Below are 20,428 nucleotides of genomic sequence, written 5' to 3'. Positions count from 1 at the left end.
AATCATGGAAATCGTGAAACATGTCTTTTCATGAGACCATTGTTATCCGTGCGGTTCCGAAATAACAGGTTAACTAGTGTGAAGATTATGATTTTAAGGGTGTTATTTCATAAATGACCATGTAAAGAGCTGCAATTTCCTTGAAAACTGTTCATAAATTTTTATAGTGTTTTGTTTGCAAATATCCGAAGAATCTCACTTTAATTATACCGGTTCTGGAAGTACCGGTAATAGAGGTCCAGTATTCCCAAACGGAACGCACTAAGATTTCTCAGAGATGGCTGAAAGGTACTCTGATCATGTACAAATCTCGTGAAGTATAACCGGACCCGACTCCCGGTTCCGGAGTTTCCAGGCGATGAAGGCTTACACTTTTGAAACGTCGTTTAAAAGTGACTATACGAATAACGGAAAAATCTTCTAAATTTGAGGTGTTTATTTTCATGAATTTCTTGTGTTCTACAAACAGTGATATAGCTAATGCTTTGCACATGATATGATTAATAAATGGTGTGTAAGAAAATAAATGGTTCTCTATATTGCGAAATGTTTCGTCATTAGCTTGATATTAATAAAAGTCTCGTTGCCCCATACAAAGTTTCTGATTTTTTTTTGAATTACAGATTGAGATGTGCGAAAAATGTTTAATTATATCCGCACTTTCTCAGTGATGGTTGAAGCGATTTCAATAAACTTGATAGATTCAAATGAAAAGTCAAGTGCTCTAATACAAAATTCCAGTTCAATTTCATTTGAATCCATCTTCTGGTTCAGGAACTGCAGGATGGTATTTGCAAAAAAAACAAAAATCTTTGCAATATCTTTCCTGATCAATTGTCACAAACATAGATTCAAATAAAAGGTAATAAATTGCAATTAAAATACCTGAATTTCATCTTGAACCGATTTCCGCACGAATAAAAATCCATTTTTGGTACCATGATCATGGAAATCATGAACATCGTGAAACATGTCTTCTCATGAGATCATTTTTATCCGTGCGGTTCCGAAATAACAGGTTAACTAGTGTGAAGATTATGATTTTAAGGGTGTTATTTCATATATGACCATGTAAAAAGCTGCAATTTCCTTGAAAACTGTTCATAAATTTTTATAGTGTTTTGTTGGCAAATATCCGAAGAATACCGGTTTTGGAAGTACCGGAAATAAAGGTCCAGTAATCCCAAACGGAACGCACTAAGATTTCTCAGAGATGGCTGAAAGGTACTCTGACCATGTACAAATCTCGTGAATTATAACCGGACCCGACTCCCGGTTCCGGAGTTTGCAGGCGATGAAGGCTTACACTTTTGAAACGTCGTTTAAAAGTGACTATACGAATAACGGAAAAATCTTCTAAATTTGACTGAACATAGTTTACAAATTAAAAAGGTTTTTGGATAAAAAATCAAATGATTTTTTCGTTTGTTTTCAAGCTCCAATGAACAGTTCTCATAAGAATTTCTTCATAATATTTCTGAAAACATTAGTAATATGAGAAAGGTATCATCACATAATAGCATTGGGTGGATTAAAACAGGTTTTATTTTCAAATAGATGTGTTACTTGGTTAGTTTTTTTCATACAGGTTTGTTTTCAGATGAGCATTGTCTATAAAATAAAAAAAATAAATAACAAATAAACAAATGTTTGGCAATGAGCTAAATTCTACTAACATTTTCTATACTTATTTATTAACTTTTTCGAAAATTTTTCATTTTTCGCTGTTTCATTCATTTTCATATTTTCTATCCGTTCTTTGTTACTCGTTAGCAGTGATAAGCAAAGCTTAAAATTGTCACGCATTCTCAATGAAAGAAACCATTCCAGCAGTTTCATTTTCAATGTTTTACTGTCTCATTCGTAAATGACCGACACCAGAACAAACGAAGAGAGACGAAGCATTTTCGTTTCTCATCGAAAATATGAGAGAGCATAATTGCCAACGTCAAATATTTTTTGTGACAAGACGAAACCAAACTAACGTCTTCAGGTAGCACTAGAAGTATTTCAATTCTCATTCTTTCATCGATGCATTGAAAATCTGTGACGCTTGGCTATAAAAAGTGACTAAAATATGGCAAATCGAAGTAATTACATCCCAGAACTTCTTTGGAAATCAAAACTACAATAAATTCGAGCACCAATAGTTAAAACTAGAGTGCCTATAACCAGAGTGACGACATCTCATCCGTAATGCTGGCAACAATTAAAAACATTCCATTAGCTTTACATTGAATTGACAGGTCGTTTGCTCGTTTGGAACTGGTAGCTGTCATTCCGAACGAACAGCTGTCGCCACTCTGATTATAGTCACTCTAGTTAAAACTTATTGTGAAACCTTTTTCTGTCGTTTTCAATTCTCACATCTTTGGTTGAATATCGACACTGCATACTATAGGATTTTCACTGAAAACTGCAAATGACTGAAAGGGCAAATGAAAGAAACAACACAATTTTGAAACTACTGACTCGCGTCTCATTGACTGGACATGGATTTACTTCTCATAGTTCGCAAGCGAAGCTGAGAGTGACAATAATTTCTTATCAATTCTGTCTATTTTTGAGTCAATGAAAATGACTTTTATTAGCTCTGGTAATAAGCAGTGTTGGTGATTGCCGAAAATTTGACAGAAGCTGCTATATTGCTATCTATATTGTATACAACATTTTCAATCCGGTAGAAAATGCTACAAGAACTCGAGACTCTCAATGCATGAACCGTGAGAGAATTTTGCTACATTTCTTCGCTCCACTTCATACTCTGAGTATTTCACGCCCATAAAAAAAAATATGATCGTGGCTGTGTGGAATTTCCCAAGAGAGGATCGCAAGTTGACAATTATCGCAGAAAATCGAATCGATGGTTCAACTTGATGTTTCTCATACTAGGTTGCAATATTTCAAAACCCTTGTGTGGAGCATTCACATACATTTTCATAGACACAACTTATACAAAGGTTATATGCACATAGTTAGAATAAGCGGCAATAGTAAAATGATTCTATCGCAATTATCCACTGCCCACACAGAATCGGAACGCGAAACGAGAATAAGCGACCGTTTGTTGCTTCAGAGAGAATCCCCACAGCAGCGTGCTAACCTTTTATTCTCAGAAATGTCATCGAGAGAAATTCGCTCTCGTGTCGTGTCTATTCTATGTTAAATGAGCCATGCCGGGTGTTTGTTGTTGCGATGATATTAGTCTCTCTTAGATGGCACTGATTCAATCGTGTGAAGAGTGAAGAGTGAGCATTCTTTGATACGATAAAAGCCATCCTTGGTGATAAGCATATACATGTTTTTTTTTTCATTTCGAGCAGTTATTTCGCAGTTAATATTAATTTGTTTCGATCAATTACATACTTCAGACAACACTAAGAAAAGCATTTCCTCGGAACATTTTTTTTTATTTTACGACTTTCTCCTGTTATTTTTGACTTAAAATTTTGAATTGTATTGTGATGTTTAGCTAAAACCATGGATCGATTCATCTAACCAGTTTTTCTTGCTTACAAAGCTGCGAAGTACAAATACTTCAGTTGTACTCATCATCACCAATGTGATATTGTTCTCTTCGTAACTGTTCACTTGAATTTAAACATCTTTTACTCAGCCTGCACTTACTGAGGAGAGTTGGCATCACTGGGAGTGCGATGCGGTGTCCTGTTGCTACTCTTAAAAAAAGTATAATTTCAATGCGTTGTTTGATGCGTATAGTTGAAAATTTGATTGAAATAGTTATTTTGAGTGATAGTGCAGGTGTGGCAAGCGTGTGTTTAGTAGTGAGAGCTGTGACGTACCAAGGAAAATTGGCGCCCGGGGCAAAATAAGAGTTTTGCCGCCCCCATCGTTGGATTAGTGAGCAAGAAACCAAAATCCGGAAATCCGCAAAGATCTTCGACGAGCAAAAAAAAAGGTCCCAAAGATGATTCTGCCGCCTCCTTCAAATGTTGCGCCCGCGATCTCTAGAAACAACGAGTATCGGACTAACATTCCTTCCTTTCCCTCAGTAGCACAGCGTTTGCTCGTAACCAGCGTCGTTTCTGATCATTTAATAAAAAGTTAGGAATGAGTGGGTATGTACAGTTAAAATGATCACGAAGTGCAACTACGGGCGCTCTACTTCAGCTCAGCTCAGCTGCACTTACTACTTTCCGCTGTCATCCAGCCCACGTCCACAAAACTCATTGTGGCTATCACAACCAGAGCTTAAAATTGTCACGCATTCTCGATGAAAGAGTTCAATCCAACAATTTCATATTCGTTTTTTTGCTGTCTTATTCGTAAATGACCGCATCCAAAACAAACGAAGAGAGACAAAACATTTTTGTCTGTCATTGCAAAAAAAGAAAGTATCACTGTTAAGTCACTTGTTCCCAGAGGTGCCAGGTTATTTTTTTAAAAATCTGTCAAAACTCAAAAATTTATTTGGATTTGTCTGGGTCTACTATATACAAGGAAATTGTTACCGGGCTTCATTGTCAGTTAGGCAAAAAAAAAGGTCTCAACGATCATACGTACATTCGATTAACTTTTTCTTTGCTTTTTAAATTGTCAACACAAATATGATATACTGCGCATCAGTTCTTTTATTATTCCATTCAAACAGCAAACTAATTGGTTACCAACCTTGAAAATACAAAAATACCAAACACGCCAGTTATTTCCTGAGTCAGCATAACGATCACTCGCTAATTTCAGCACATTCCATATGTCAATTGGAGCGATTTTTGTTAGCACAAAGTTATTTACTTCCAAACGAGGCATGGCAACCTGTCAAGTAGCACATAATCAATTTTCAAAAATGTCAAACAAACAAATATCACACCAAGTTTTGGATATTTCTAAATGAACGATGATGATGACTGAATTCGGCATATTGTCACAAATGTGCGAAAAGATCTATTACATTGAGAATTATCACATCGTAGTATTGAAAAGGATCATCCTGCAAAAAAACACCGATTTCGGGACAGGTTCCCAGCACATAACAAATCTCTATCTATTACCCGACTAATCTCACCAAACGTGACGGTATGTAAGGAAACCGTTCCAGCGTTCAGTTTACAGCTGGTTGAATAGTTTCGACCTCCACGTGTGTGCCAATGATATCATATTCCGAAACGTGCGACAATCCCAAAGTCGCACCAATGGCGCCGATATGTGGAACATATATCTGTGTATCACATGGTAAAGCATATGAAGTATTGCTGGAGTGCCAATGGGATCGACAAACTTCCTTGTCTCACACTGAAGATACTGTCGTCCATGTCTGAATTTCTAATTTTGATTAAACACGTTCGAAGATTTTCAGAAGATATGTTTCGAGCGGTGCCCAAGAATGCAGGTGCACAGTGATTCAATGACTGAAGAGAGCTGGCACGCTGGCAGAGTTGTTTACTTCTATCACGCAAACGATTGACTCCACACGAAATGGTCACTTTTATCAGTTTCTAGAGAGAAAAAAAAATTCACCGTTGTATGCTAATTAGTTTAAGCCCGCACTGCGAAATGCACTATCAAATGCAGGTTACATAATTATACGATTCGTACTTACTTCGATTGTGCTGATAAAGATGGTTCGTGAAAAAACACAATAGATGGCTAATTATTCGAACATGCTTTGATAAAACTAAATAGGAACCGCCGTGATCAATCGCACTGAATATTAAAAGTAGCTCAAGTGTGATTAAGATCGAGTACATTATAATCAGATTGTTTATCGAGCCTTTAATTCTTTTGTTTCCAAAACAACCAGACACCCGGAGTCGACGCGTTCCTCCAATATTGTATGATAATTTCACATGCAATCTACGTTAATCACTGGATTCGGTTGAATTGAAAAACAATCGATATTGTAGATATTAAGTTAGACAAAGTTTAGAATTCAAGTTAATCTAATTAAATATTGCGCACTAGTTTTAGACTTTGTTCCAGTTTATTTTTCATTAGAAAATTTCAAGAGTCGATCACAACGTGTTTCTTGATTATTTTGATAGCTACTAAATTACTGTTTGTATTTCTTATTCATTTATCAGGTAGTACAAAAAGTTATGTATATCCAGTTCCTCATAACGCAAACTAGGATTTGATTTGGCTGTTCGATATTCTTGCATGTGAAAACATCCTGTAAACTTAATAACAGTTTTTTAGTGAAAAGTAATTTATTTCATAAAATTATGAGAATTATCACCACATGACGAGTTGCACAAAAGCAGTTTTCAAATCGTAAAATCAAAACCGAGCAAATTTGGAATTTCAACCTTCAATCAACAAGCTCCGAGACTTCTCCGAGAACTACTTGAATAAAGTAATATTTATTAGCATCATCAGAAACAATGTCTTATATTTCAGTTGATATATTTTTATCTAGCAAAATTTAAATTTTTCAGGCTTTCATCGGAAAGTACGTTTTCATAGCCGGGAGCGTGTTTTCGGATACGTACGTACAGGTGACGCAAATCCACATATGATTCAGTCAATTAGGACGTAATTCGTAAAATGACTGAGTTTTACAAGAATGATTTGAATATGTGTCAAACACACCCCGTCCTACAAGCAACCGTGTAATTATACAGTTTCAGCACTCAAAAGTATGTAGTATGAGTCATGAGACCTAGAAAGTATGCAGATATGATACACAATGTCTTTATAGATGCACATAAAAGGAGCGTCGCGATTCACTTACATTCACAATTCAAAGGCTGTAAAGATAAGTCATATCATTAACTTCAGAAATTCATTTTTACATGTTAATGGATTTAATATTATGTCATCAACGAAGAAATTACAGCATACTTGAATTTACGTCAAGCGTTAAATTCCTTTTTTCTAAGAGTGTAGAGGTCATGAAAACGTCATGCCGAAGCCAACTTTAAAAATAAGTTCTTTTTTGCGCTCAAATATGTCGGTCTTTGAAGCCATGAATTTACTTGATCAAAAGAGAAAGTAAACAAAGAGAATCTCTCATTGTTACATAAGTCGTTTTGAACATTTTATACAGATATGAACTTATTATTGGGGTAAAACCAACGCGTTAAAAATGTACAACCGATTCAAAACGGTCAGTCTTGTATGGCGAGAATTCGGCAGAAACAGAACCGTTTATAACCGCTAGACGATATTCTCTGCCGGAAGCGGTTGTTGCATTGTTGCCAGACTCTGGCCGGAATTCATATAGCTCTTACTGAAAGCATCATCTCTAACCAAACAGCGCCGCTACATTTAATTTTAGCGTCATTGTGCCAATGACGTTGAATAAAAAGTTTTTACTCTGAGGTGGTACTGTTGATCTCAGTTCATTGTGCGAAATCTACCGTTTATTCAGAATAGAGCATTAAACTTGGTTTGATACCATTTTCAAAAGCCTGGAAATAACAAATAAAGTATCCAAACTAAATAGTACTCGATCGCTATACATTCTAGTACATACTCGAGTAATTTACATTACACTGGTTTCTGTTTAAAAAAATATTGATCCGAAAAAACCTAACCTTAGCCAATTTCACATTTCTGAAGATTTTCCATGTTTAACCATAGTTTACACTAAAAGAAGTAGTAGTAATCACTTTGAAATCGATTTTCTTCTACTCCGAGTGTACTTTTATTGCTGATATCTATTTGTACTCTTGAATAAACAATAAAAATGTTACAAATCACTACTGCCGATATGAAAATTTCCGAAAGAATCCTCCTTTTCTTGGTTCCATTTTTCATTGGCAGATGTCGCTACCGGTAAATCAGCTTTGCGACAATGTGCCAATCAGTGACACTAAAAGTTTCGTAGGGTGAAAAATGAGTAAGCAAATGTCAGTGTGTTCTTACAATGGTAAATATACGTTCGCTTGAATCATACTATTAAACAATATAGATAATCGAAAAATTGTCAAAGAAAGTTATTTCCTAAATAACGGTTACTATGTATTAATGCAGATTATTTTCCAAAGCGACGAAAATTCGGCAATTCATCTACCGCGTGAAACCCCAAATTTTGGCAAAGGCAAACCAAAATATAACTCAAAAATAATGATATTGTACGAATTAGCGCAATGAAATTGAAATAAAACGAATTCCTAAGTATGTCATATTTGTAAATCTATCAAAACAGTATTGAATTTAGGGTCAATATTCTCAATTGAAAAGCAAGTGATTAAAGCATTCAGCAAAAATACAACCTTGAATGAAAGCGTAAACAACAGCTAACCGAAGGTGAACTACCGATACAATCAGATAAATCCCGTCAATTGTCACAAAAAAACAACAAATACCGTAATCTGCTTTCAAAACTCACAGCTCTACAAACAACAACAATAACATTACCGGTAGTACAATCTGGATCAGTTTGAGTGAGATTTTCACTGAAAACAAATAACATGGGCTTCTACACGAGACCATCTGATATTGTAGTAGAACAGATAATAATTGCTATACGCGTACTACTTTCGTGACGTGTCAGCAGATTTGTTTACACAAATCTGACAGTTTATATTCAAATGTGTTTTGAAAAATGGAAGTTATCTAGTATAGTATTCGGTTTTACTAAATAAACTTCAGTATTTACCATATTATGAAAAATCTAAACCGGTTTCGGGGGGAAAATAAAGCTTTATACTGAAACATTTCCTACCAAATAGGCATGAACAACTGTCGTACGCATATTATTCTTCAAATACAGACGGTGACGGTAAGCAACTGTTTTGTAACAATTTAAGGAATTCAGCATCATTGTCAGCTGATTGTTTGTATTGATATTTATTAGTCATGAAAAACCAATCCCGAAGTAAGCAGTTTTATCCGCATATCGTTTGGTTTCAGGTTAGTGACATGACATTGATAAAACCAGACTTTATTATTTATACCGGTTCCTTTTGTACTATACAAACTCTCTCTCTATATACCAATGAAATTATTATGTCGGGAACAGAGTAACGAAAAACACGATTATGGTTGTTTACATGGATCTGATAAATCCGATAAAACACGTATTTATCTATTCGAATGTTGTTTTCGCTTGAAGCTAAACCGAACCCAGTTTCGACTCTAAATGCTGTCAAATGTATGGATTTGACAGCAATTAGTGTCGGAACGAGTCGGCTTCAAGCGAAAACGACATTTTATTTTTCAATAAAAAAGAGTAGGCCGTTTCGAAGTCTCGCCAAAGTTTTCACACCAAAGACTGTTGAAGCCCTTCGAAGAACACAAATACAGTTTTCTGTTGATTCGAATTTGTCTGTTTTCGTTACTCATTGAAAAAGAACATTTTTCTTTCTTATTTTTCCTCTTCGACCCGTTCAAGCTATGTCACGCCAAGTAAAGTAATTTTATTCCGGACACGTGTAGAACCGCTTAAGTGCTTCGCACGTTTATTCAAACAGAGTCAATCAAGCGACTGATGGTTAATGTCCTATGATTGATACTGTTACAAGTTTATTTTGTCAGCATCCAGTTCTCGCAATTAATTATCAACCGACAGCGGTGCCGTTTCAAATACATTCGCCGGATCATACAGAACGGCATAACTGCTACACATTTCATGCTAATCGGAGACGAGTTGTCAAACCGGACGTGATCGTGACTTGTCATCGATTAATGCAAGAGTACTTGCCAGTGTTAGGTTGAGATATATGAGAAATGGTTTTTTTTCGTGAATGTGTTACAGTGATTAGGTGATAGATTTATTAAATGATTTGTTCACGAGCGAGAGAAACTTTGCAAACGTTGTAAGAATTCGTTGATTAAATGATAAACAAATTTTAAAAACATTTAAGTAATTAATTCAGTGTTGTAATTATTTATGTCGTTTTTGAAGCAATGATGGATCATCATGATGTAGGATTACCGAACGTATATTCGTCTCAGCTTCTTTATGCATGGTTAGCTAGAGTTAGATCTGTTTTCCGAAGTACGAATACTATTCATTTTGTTTCTATGGATCTAGCTAATAAAAGGGATATAGGTGCAGTAACCCTACTTCCTGAATCATAACTCTAACTATTCCTGAATCCCTTTCGGTACAATTCCAAGTGTACTTTTATTGTAAATAGGGCTCACACCCGAGCGTGAAACCGCCCTAGCGTGACTCTCCCAAACGCAACCCTGAAACTGGATCTATTAATCAGAATCAGTTTAGAATAATAATCGAAATGATAATCATTCTTGCCTGCCAACACGCTAAGTGTTGGTAACTGACCAGCGGCTAAACGGATTAGTCAATAAAAAAAATAGTAGACCCGGGATAGCTGATAGCGAACCCGTAGGTCTAACAGAACAGGGTCGAACAATTTGAGATAGACAGACAAGCAGGATCTTGCTCAATTTAAGCGCGCAATCTAGGAGATTACAGTTTGCTCCAAAGCACACAATTTAATTGAATTTAATGCGACACGCCCAGTGAACTATAATGTAGGTTATTTTTCCCACCATTGGATAAACAGGATTGCCTGGGATAAATTTCCAAGTTCCACGAGGTTGATCTGTGATAGATAAAGATTAGTCACAATCGGACGGCTTTGGAATGAGTTCATTTCAAACCGGTAAAACTGTAACGAATAATAAAAACTGCAAATTATGATACTTATCGAATCTTATTTAATCTTTAAAATTTAGTTGTTCTGCACGTTTTTACCTTTTTACCTTTTTCGTATAGAGACCGATGTCCGGAGGGCCGAGTGTCATATACTATTCGATTCAGCTCGACGAACTGAGCAAATGTCCTCTTTTCACAGAGATGGCTGAACAGATTTTCACAAAGCAATATTCAAATGACCACTACTTGTTCATAAAACATGTGGCCTCTAGTTTCTACTGCTTTTTGTTGGTTTGCTTTCGGGCTCGGATAGACTTCCGATTTTACCGTACATGGCGGGGTTGAATTTTTGAATTGTCTTTGGAATTATTGTGAAAATTGATTTTAGGAAAAAATAGTAAAAATGTATACTTTGTATACTTGATGTGTAAGGAGACAGCTGAACCGATTTGCACAAACTTAGTTTATTATGACAGATTTCGATCCCATACAACGCTTTAGAAGTTTATTTAGATCTGACATCCGGTTCCGAAATGGATAACGGTCATTTCGCCGAATCGTACAGGTGTCTCAAGGAGAGGTAGGGTATAAATGATAAAAAAAAATCCATTTTCGATTTTTTTTTCAGAACTATCGTTCAACAAAATAAACAATCATTCGAACAACATTTTGTAATTTTTTCGTGGAAAAATATTGAGAAACAAGTAGGTGAAGAGGTATTTTTAAGAACGCTTTATGAAAATCATGATTTGCGGTGTCCACTGTATCTCAGCGCAGACTAATCAGAAGGCAACAAATCAAAGCAGCATAGTTAGAGTAGACTAGACCCCAACGTTTATGTTTGATTTTATTTGAATTTTATAACTTTGGGTGCTTGTTCAAAGTGAAAATTACGATTTTTCACAAGAAAAATCCGCCATTTTGTAGCTGGTAAACCTCCCCAAAGTAACAAACAACGAAAAGGGAAACGTTGGGGTCTAGTTTTATATATGTAGGAAAATTTGAAAAAAAATGGTGCAGTAGTTTTTGAATGACGATGGACACGGACATTCAAAACCTGCTTACGAGAAAAACGCGCTTAAAGTTTTTTGTCTATAAAATCAATGGAAACAATTTGTTACTCAAGGGAGCCCATAGGGTCTAACATTTTCAAAAAATCATATTTTCTCGTATATAATTTGTTATAATGAAACATTTCAAGAATGTTTTGTCAGGTTTTTAAGTCAATCGAAGCAGAAATTGGGCCTTGGACTGGTGCACCGAGGACTTACTTCTTCGCAGTATGAGATAAGCAAAGTTATGGGCCTTTATAACTTGCTGAGTTTTGTTCCGAAAGGCTTGAAAATTTCACAGAATATTCTTGAAATGTTTTACTATAAGAAAATATAAATTAAAAATAAATTATTTTTCAAATGTGTTATACCCTACCCGCCCGTTAATATCGTATTTGAATTGAAATGATAAAAATGACGCTCAATTTGTTGGCCTAAAAACGTTCATCTGAAATGTTTTACAGATTCATTCATGATGCTCAGAACGGAATTCCAGGAAATAACTAGTCAACTTTAACTACTAAGCATGAAAGCATTTGCTATCGACCAGTAAAATTTTTGCGACACTTTTTCCTCGTACCTACGCTGACACGGGCTTAGTTCTGTTTAATGTTTCATATTCATACTTCCGGCCCTTATTACCAGTATGAAGTGGAAATTGGCTTTCACACGATGAACGGTAAATCAAGTCCATCTTTGACGTGTATTGATGGTTTGTGTACCATAGAATATTGTGGAATGAGATGGAATATTGTAAAAAAGGATAAAATAATATAGATTGAATATGTGAGCAAATCACTGATAGCTGTCAAACGATGTTCATCTAGTTTATTTTTTGAGGATGTGTCGTTTGGGACCTGATGAGTGAGATGATGTGTGTGTGTGTGAAATGTAAGAGGAAGTAAATGCAAGAACGGTAATAAAGGCCACCGTTTCAGCTCAGGACTAACGATCGACGAAAGTAGGGTGACGGTACTCCGTTTATCTCACCTCCATTAGTCATCTCATATATGCAAACCATTAGTTAGATTGAGATCTGTTGTCTGTGTTCGATAGATTGACTGCAAGAGTAAGATGAAATTAGGAGCATTTTTCGAACTATTTTAACTTACAACAGTGACCAAGTGGGAACCATAGCCTAGGAACGTCTGTGTGTTGATTTAAAATAGAAGCTCATAGAAGTAAATTTCATCAAGGGTCCAGTGTAGAACTGTAGTAAGGGACTGCTGCCTCTGTGACTACTTACAAAAAAATCCTTTCGGTAAAATAACTTATCCGGTGAAATCACCCAATCAACGAAATGGCATTCGGCTAAACGACTTTCGGCAAAAGGGGTCCGTCGAAATGACCAACTCTCACTTAGATTATTATGAGCGATTCCCGGTTCTAGAGTCGTAGGAAGAACTCCGGTTTCATGAACGTGTGTAAAACAACGATGTAAAAAGCAATAAGTTCATAGAAACTGAACTGTAATTTCTCATTTTTTGAAAAACCTTTCCAATTTGTAGCTCTTGTTAGTAATTGCCAAATGAACCTGCTATTCCAGTTCCGAAAGTACCTAAAATACTGGTCAAAGCAATTAAAGTTTTGATTGAACTACAGGTTCAAAATTACTGGGTTATGAAGCATTTAAAACTTTAAATTCAAAGTATACTTTACACTAGAACTTAGAACATATAATAGCTTGCTAAATAAACATGATCAACATAAGGCGGTAGAACAAAACTAGAAAATCGGGAACGGAAAGCTTTTCTGACCCGGAAAACCGAATGACCTTGAGGTTAAAGCCTCTATAATTGAAACAAATATAACTAGAAATTCTGAGGTACATGAAGTGCTCAATGCATATTTTTTCTATTATCGAGCAACGAAGTCTTACGAACCATGGAATTATGTTATCCCTATCCGACTTAGAGGGATAACATTGCCAACTGAAAGTGTTTGGTTTTCAATTTTTGCCACCAATTCCAAATGTTTAAACGAACACATTCGCTACAAAATGATTCCTCAAATAAAATCTATAAAAATTACAATACAACAATTCAGAAAAAAAAATGCAAATCCCAGCCACAATCGACTTGGTTGTGTACTACCTGAAGATAATGAATTAAAAAAATCAATGTAATTATCAATTATCTCTATCAAAACTGCGCAGCTCATCTAGACGAGAGGCTGCCTGCGTTCCGTTTATACTGCAGCTGAGCGCATCTGACAGCTCTTGAACTGCACAAAACCGGCACTGCGACGATCTGGCACCACCGTGATTCATCGTCAGCTTGTATACAAACTGTCCATTCAGTTCCGCTAAATTTCCATTTCCCCATGTTGCAGAAAAAAAAACCGGCTTCCAGTAGGTGCTCGTGTACTTGGCTCTTTTGCTTTCCTCCGTCGTAAACTCAATATGTTTGTTTAATGGAGATAGCCATCATCACGTGCTTTGCGTATTGTACGTATCAATTAAGGCACACTCTCTGTCTGTCTTAGCCGATTATCATACAAACGACTCACGTGAACTGTACAGTGGTGTAAAGATTGACATTGAAGGCGGTTAAGCCGGCAATTTTAACAGGCTTTCACCCACGAAAGTAATTTGATTTACACTTAGAAAAAATCATGTATTTGTACGTGTTTTCAAACCCTTAACTTAACGAAAAATGACATATTTCTACTCCGTAGTTCACTAAATTTAAAAAGTGTAAACGACCAATCATTTGAATATGTCGAGTATAATGTTCACTTTTTCTCAGTGTGGGTTGAAATCATTTAAAAATTGTGAGTAGTTTTACATTGTTAATGTTACAACTCAAACATCTGAAAAAGAAATTGTGACCAAACCAGTGAGTGACATCAAAATGGTTTTACACAAATACGTATAATAACAACGAGATCGTTTGACAACTATTAGTAGTTTGTATACATGTATTTAATAATTAGGTTTTTTATCGTCGCAGACAACTTTGATGTTTTTAGCTGTTCAATGGGCTGTTCAAATCCTCGAGAGACAACTTAATTCGAAAGCAAAATCCATGTAAACAGTCCTACTAAATTTTCAAGAATGGATGAACCCGAGCTCATTTGTGGCGTTGAAACTCGTTATTAGATTTTTTTTTATCGTGACGTCACAAATGATAAAGCATTCATCCTCGACAGCCCAACGGTGCTGTTTACAAATAGGCTTAAAAAATTCGAGGAACACATCTCAAACAATCATCTTTACACTTCGCGACTAGTCACTTTTATTAAATAAAAATCTTAAAACAAACCGAATCGAATCGCTAACCAAATGTTTTTAATCCATCTGTCAACAGACAAACAAAAAAAACTCTATTTACGAACAATACTACTGATCTGTCAAAATGTGTTCATCCGATTGAGGTTAGCAGTGACGATAAACAGTCTAATACAAACAAATCACTGATAGCAGTCAAATCTGAACTTAATTCATTAACTAAATTAAGCCAAATCGGACAACCAAGATCAGTTCTAATCTCAGTTTTCGATTACTATTAATAGTCTGTCGTTGTCGTAATAGTGAACAAAACACTATTCAGAACCGATTAAATCTCATTTCCTTCTAACGTGAATCAAGAAAATTACCGCTAAGAGTGAAATCAGTCGATCTCACATGGCTCAGACAATGATCGCTTCAGTTACTCCAAAGTACTACTAGGTAATCAAACTCGTTCTATTGTTTCCCGACACTCAACCTTGGCACTACTCGGAAGTTCCATCATCATGATCGCAAATGATTTATAACCCTAATAAATGGCAAAATATTCGAATAATAGAAGGCATGACACCTGAAGACGCCTACACAGTTATGACTATTCAAAACTGACAGCTGCTATTAAAATAGTAAACAAAGATATAGAAAAAAGGTGCTTAAATTGCTAGAAGGGAACTGTAGAAGTGTGTTCTACTTTGTTCCCTAGTAGATCGTATTGCACCTATAATGGTTTTAACATCCGGTGTGTTGACAAAACAAGACGAAATTCTACATTTATCAGATATCACAGACATTTTGATTCACTACCTAATGCATCAGTGTCTAAAACGATAAAAATTTGAGTGAAAATATATGAGCATGTAACCTCACTTCAAATGTGTAAGGGCATGTTCAGGAATGTTATAGTTCTAGATGCATAATTTATTTCAGTTTCAAAATTTAAATCTAGAAATTATAACAAAATAAACTGGCAGCCCTAGCAACGTTTTATCAGTGTTTCTAGAGTGACTATAATCAGAGTGGCGACAGCTGTTCGTTTGGAATGACAGCTCCCAGTTCCAAACGAGCAAACGACCTGTCAATTCAATGTAAAGCTAATAGAATGTTTTGAATTGTTGCCAAAATTACGGATGAGATGTCGTCACTCTGGTTATAGGCACTCTAAGTGTTTCAAATATAGAAAAAATAAAACGGCAGCGTATACCAGTTTTAAATTGTACAGTAGAACAAACTGTTCGAATAAATAAAACTAAAACAGCTTGCTGGGGATACGTTTGTTTCAGTTTCAGTTATATAAGGTGATTTTTTAAGAGCTTGAGAACTTTTTTAAACAATAAAACGCATAAAATTTGCAAAATCTCATCGGTTCTTTATTTTAAACGTTAGATTGGTACATGACATTTACTTTTTGAAGATAATTTCATTTAAATGTTGACCGCGGCTGCGTCTTAGGTGGTCCATTCGGAAAATCCGCTTTTTTATCGACAAATTTTGTTCAGCGATGAGGCTCATTTCTGGTTGAATGGCTACGTAAATAAGCAAAATTGCCGCATTTGGAGTGAAGAGCAACCAGAAGCCGTTCAAGAACTGCCCATGCATCCCGAAAAATGCACTGTTTGGTGTGGTTTGTACGCTGGTGGAATCATTGGACCGTATTTTTTCAAAGATGCTGTTGGACGCAACGTTACAGTGAATGGCGATCGCTATCGTTCGATGCTAACAAACTTTTTGTTGCCAAAAATGGAAGAACTGAACTTGGTTGACATGTGGTTTCAACAAGATGGCGCTACATGCCACACAGCTCGCGATTCTATGGCCATTTTGAGGGAAAACTTCGGAGAACAATTCATCTCAAGAAATGGACCGGTAAGTTGGCCACCAAGATCATGCGATTTGACGCCTTTAGACTATTTTTTGTGGGGCTACGTCAAGTCTAAAGTCTACAGAAATAAGCCAGTAACTATTCCAGCTTTGGAAGACAACATTTCCGAAGAAATTCGGGCTATTCCGGCCGAAATGCTCGAAAAAGTTGCCCAAAATTGGACTTTCCGAATGGACCACCTAAGACGCAGCCGCGGTCAACATTTAAATGAAATTATCTTCAAAAAGTAAATGTCATGTACCAATCTAACGTTTAAAATAAAGAACCGATGAGATTTTGCAAATTTTATGCGTTTTATTGTTTAAAAAAGTTCTCAAGCTCTTAAAAAATCACCCTTTATTATAGATCACCCATATGAATCTTGCAGCTGCTGAATTTGCTCCAAAGTTAGATTCCGAAGTTCTGCCAGGCGCCCTTTGCACAGATGCCTCTAGTGCAAGGAATTTAAAATTTTTGACAGTGATTTGTTTGCATTTCTACATAGAGAACAACCGGTGTAAGTTTGATCATAGTAGTCGAGCGCGTTCAGAAATATCGGAACATGAAAGAAGAAAACATGACATCATCATTAAAATCCGGAGCGGTCCGGTTCCAAGCTGGTGAAAAGACTGGAGATGCCAGTTTGTCGAGAGCTCAAAATCTACAAGGAACCCCTATTGTCCAATCCACGTGTAAATGTGTTGGTGTGGCTCTTTTCAGCCGTTATGTGATGCGTGCTAGAGTGAGTATGTCGCAAATACCCAGTGAATTTTGTCTAGTCGCATCGTACCAATTATTGAAGACATATATGCATAAACATATACTGCAATGCCTAGAGAACAGTTAAAAAAGGCATAAAACCGTTTGTGAAAATCTTTAACACGTAATGGAACTGTCTTCTACTTGGTTCATAAGTTCATAGTTTACGAAACTCTATATGCTTTTTCCGCAGTGTATGGTAATGAGTCAACAATGTTTTTACCTCAGTGTAAGATTAAATCCCCAATAAACTTTGACTTCGGCTTGCACACATTTTAATTTCGTATGTGGATAGATCTATATTAGGTTTTTTACCGTCACTGCTAACCTCAATCGAATGAACACATTTTGACAGTCCAGCGGTACTGTTTGTAAACAGATATATTTTTGTTTGTCTGTTAACAATTTGGATGAGACCATCTACGGTCCATATCGCCTAAATAGAGTTTTAAAACATTTGTTTACGATTTGATACGGTTTGTTTTTGAGATTTATTAAATAAAAGTGACTAGTTGAAAAGTGTAAAAATGATTGCTTAAGACGTGTTCTTCGATTTTTGTTTAAGCTTGTTTGGAAACAGTATCGCTGAACTGTCAAGGATGAATGTTTGTTCATTTGTGACGTAACGATAAAAAATCTAATGTGAACAGAAATCAACGGACCTATGAGCAGAGATGCCAGATATTTTCATAGAAAATCTGTATTGCTTTGAATAAAAAATCTGTATTAATCTGTATTCACTAATAAAATGAAATCCTTGCAACAAAATAATGCTAAAAGATGTTATTCTAATAGATTGTGGTTATAGGATGGTCAATCAGTCATTTCCGCGCTCACAAGAATATTCAACGACAAAATTTCATTGAGATTTCTATGCCCGATGAAATTTTAACGGCGGCTTTAGTGAAAAATGGGAGGCCAATACGTTTCCTGATGAAAACAAAACAATATTGAAAAGTCATTCACACGTAGCATCAGGCGACTATCACCGGCATGGAACGGTCACGGAACAACAACATTAATTGTAAGCAATTCATATGAAGGGACACTACGTCAAGTTCACGGAACATATTAACGTCGGGTACGTGTACAATGCCCGGCTAAAAAAATTAATAAATTAATCTTTACGTCGACCGAAGTTGAATGATCGACTGAATCGTGTTTAAGGCATGCGTTTCCTGATGAAAACAAACCAATCTAGTTTGCATTTGTGATTGTAAGTGAGCTGTCAGAAAGCCTAATAGCTTCTTTTTAAACATTTTTAACCACAACAATTGAATTGTAATTCCATATATTTGTCTAGTTTGAAATTGAATTTCAACGCCCAATATGTAACCACAGACTAACAGACATGACAGTATGAGTAAATTCTTTTAAAAATAATTTTTCGTGATGCACTAGTTCCACCTATATTGTACTGCGCGAACTATTTACTATCTGTACACCCCTTGTGTTATGTACAAGTTTTTTTACTAGTTGGTTTCCCCTCGTTTGTCAACACCGATCAGCTGCTTGCAGGGATGCCTGATTTCATCAACATATTTGAGAATGAATCGACACAATAAATTATTGGATTACGTTGATAATACATTTAACTTTTTCGCGAAGATAACCATTTATTTGACTCAACCACAGACTAACAGACATGACAGTATGAGTAAATTCTTATGAAAAAAATTTTTCGTTATGCACTAGCTCCACCTATATTGTACTGCGCGAACTATTTACTATTTGTACACCCCTTGTGTTATGTAAAAGTTTTTTTACTAGTTGGTTTCCCCTCGTTTGTCAACACCGATCAGCTGCTTGCAGAGATGCCTGATTTCATCAAAATATTTGAAAATGAATCGTCACAATAAATTATTGGATTACGTTGATAGTATATTTAACTTTTTCGCGATGTTGGAAGGTAACCATTTATTTGACTCAACGTTGTTCATCCAGACTATTGTTTATTGTGTTGGTAGTTATCACCCGAAATTAAGTGGCGGCAGGCCAGAAGCAAGTAAATATTGTAACAAAACGGGTTCGATTTTGTCTTGCGTTTGAGGATGAGAAGTAGGCACAATTATGTATATAGTTTTGGCAATATGTATTAAGTCTGTATCCTGCATGAAATTCGCATGGACGTATACAAATCAATACATCATAGGTAATTCTGTATGAATGGCAACTCTGTTGGTAAATGAAAAAAATAAACACAGTCTAGATGACAGACAGGATGTTTTTGATAGGGTAACGTGGCGCCATCATGACACATGTGAGTACTGTCCCAAATAAAGGAATATTCGGAATGACCGTTAAAATGATTGAAGAATCTAATTTGAGTGTCCTGTCTGTTAGTCTGTGATGTAACGTCAAGTCGGGTCTACAACTCTGCTTGACAGTAAAGTTTCACGATGCCTTTACTTTCTTGAATATCAGTTCAAATTGTTTTCAAATTATAATATAAATGGATTTCACAACAGATATCCAGATTAATTTGTGATTTGTCCGTTGAATGATAAACTTTTATCTCACCACTGGAATCAAATACTAAAAGATAGCTCAGACAGAAAAGTTTAAATTTTTCTTTCCTTCTTTTTGTGAGATCTGTATAAATCTGTATTAAATTGAGGAAATCTGTATAAAATCTGTACTCTGTATTAAATCTGTATGAGCATGTAAAAATCTGTATAATACAGATAAATCTGTATAAATGGCATCTCTGCCTATGAGAGAACTGGAACAAGGAATCATCAGCTGCGCAACTTTAAACTTTTCAAACACAGTTTATTTGTACTTCCGGTGGAGCTCTAAACCAGTAAGCTCATTGTCTCGTGTTAATGCATATAACTCAAGTGGTAAATAAACCCTATGCTCACCTTCAAAATCATTCGTAAAAATATTAATTTATTACGTGATGTCTAACTGTTCCAAAACAATTCAACTTCAATGGACGACAACCAACGTTTTTTCCCAAACTCGTTCAGACTTCAAAACAAACAATTCAAATAAACCAA

At 35.8% G+C, this 20,428-nt stretch overlaps 1 protein-coding gene across 8 annotated transcripts in view; it reads right to left on the bottom strand.

Annotated features, from left to right (window-relative positions):
* LOC131435620 (sodium-independent sulfate anion transporter-like) overlaps positions 1 to 20,428 on the bottom strand; it is a 53,178-nt gene that overhangs the window by 9,710 nt on the left and 23,040 nt on the right. The window contains exons 1-2 of one of the 8 annotated variants that reach the window (XM_058603724.1): positions 5,013 to 5,389; positions 3,804 to 4,951 (exon numbers count right to left, since the gene is read on the bottom strand). The exons of 4 other annotated variants lie outside the window; for them this stretch is intronic. The gene's annotated coding sequence lies outside the window, so the exon portion shown is untranslated. Of the gene's footprint in view, positions 1 to 3,803; positions 4,980 to 5,012; positions 5,390 to 20,428 lie in introns of those variants that run through there. 3 more of the 8 variants (XM_058603732.1, XM_058603750.1, XM_058603705.1) reach the window with 3 other exon arrangements.

This window comes from Malaya genurostris, chromosome 1, assembly GCF_030247185.1.
Source record: "Malaya genurostris strain Urasoe2022 chromosome 1, Malgen_1.1, whole genome shotgun sequence".
In the NCBI taxonomy this organism is placed as follows: Eukaryota; Metazoa; Arthropoda; class Insecta; order Diptera; family Culicidae; genus Malaya; species Malaya genurostris.
Note: the sequence above shows the minus strand (reverse complement) of the source record. Positions and strands in the feature narration are given on the sequence as shown.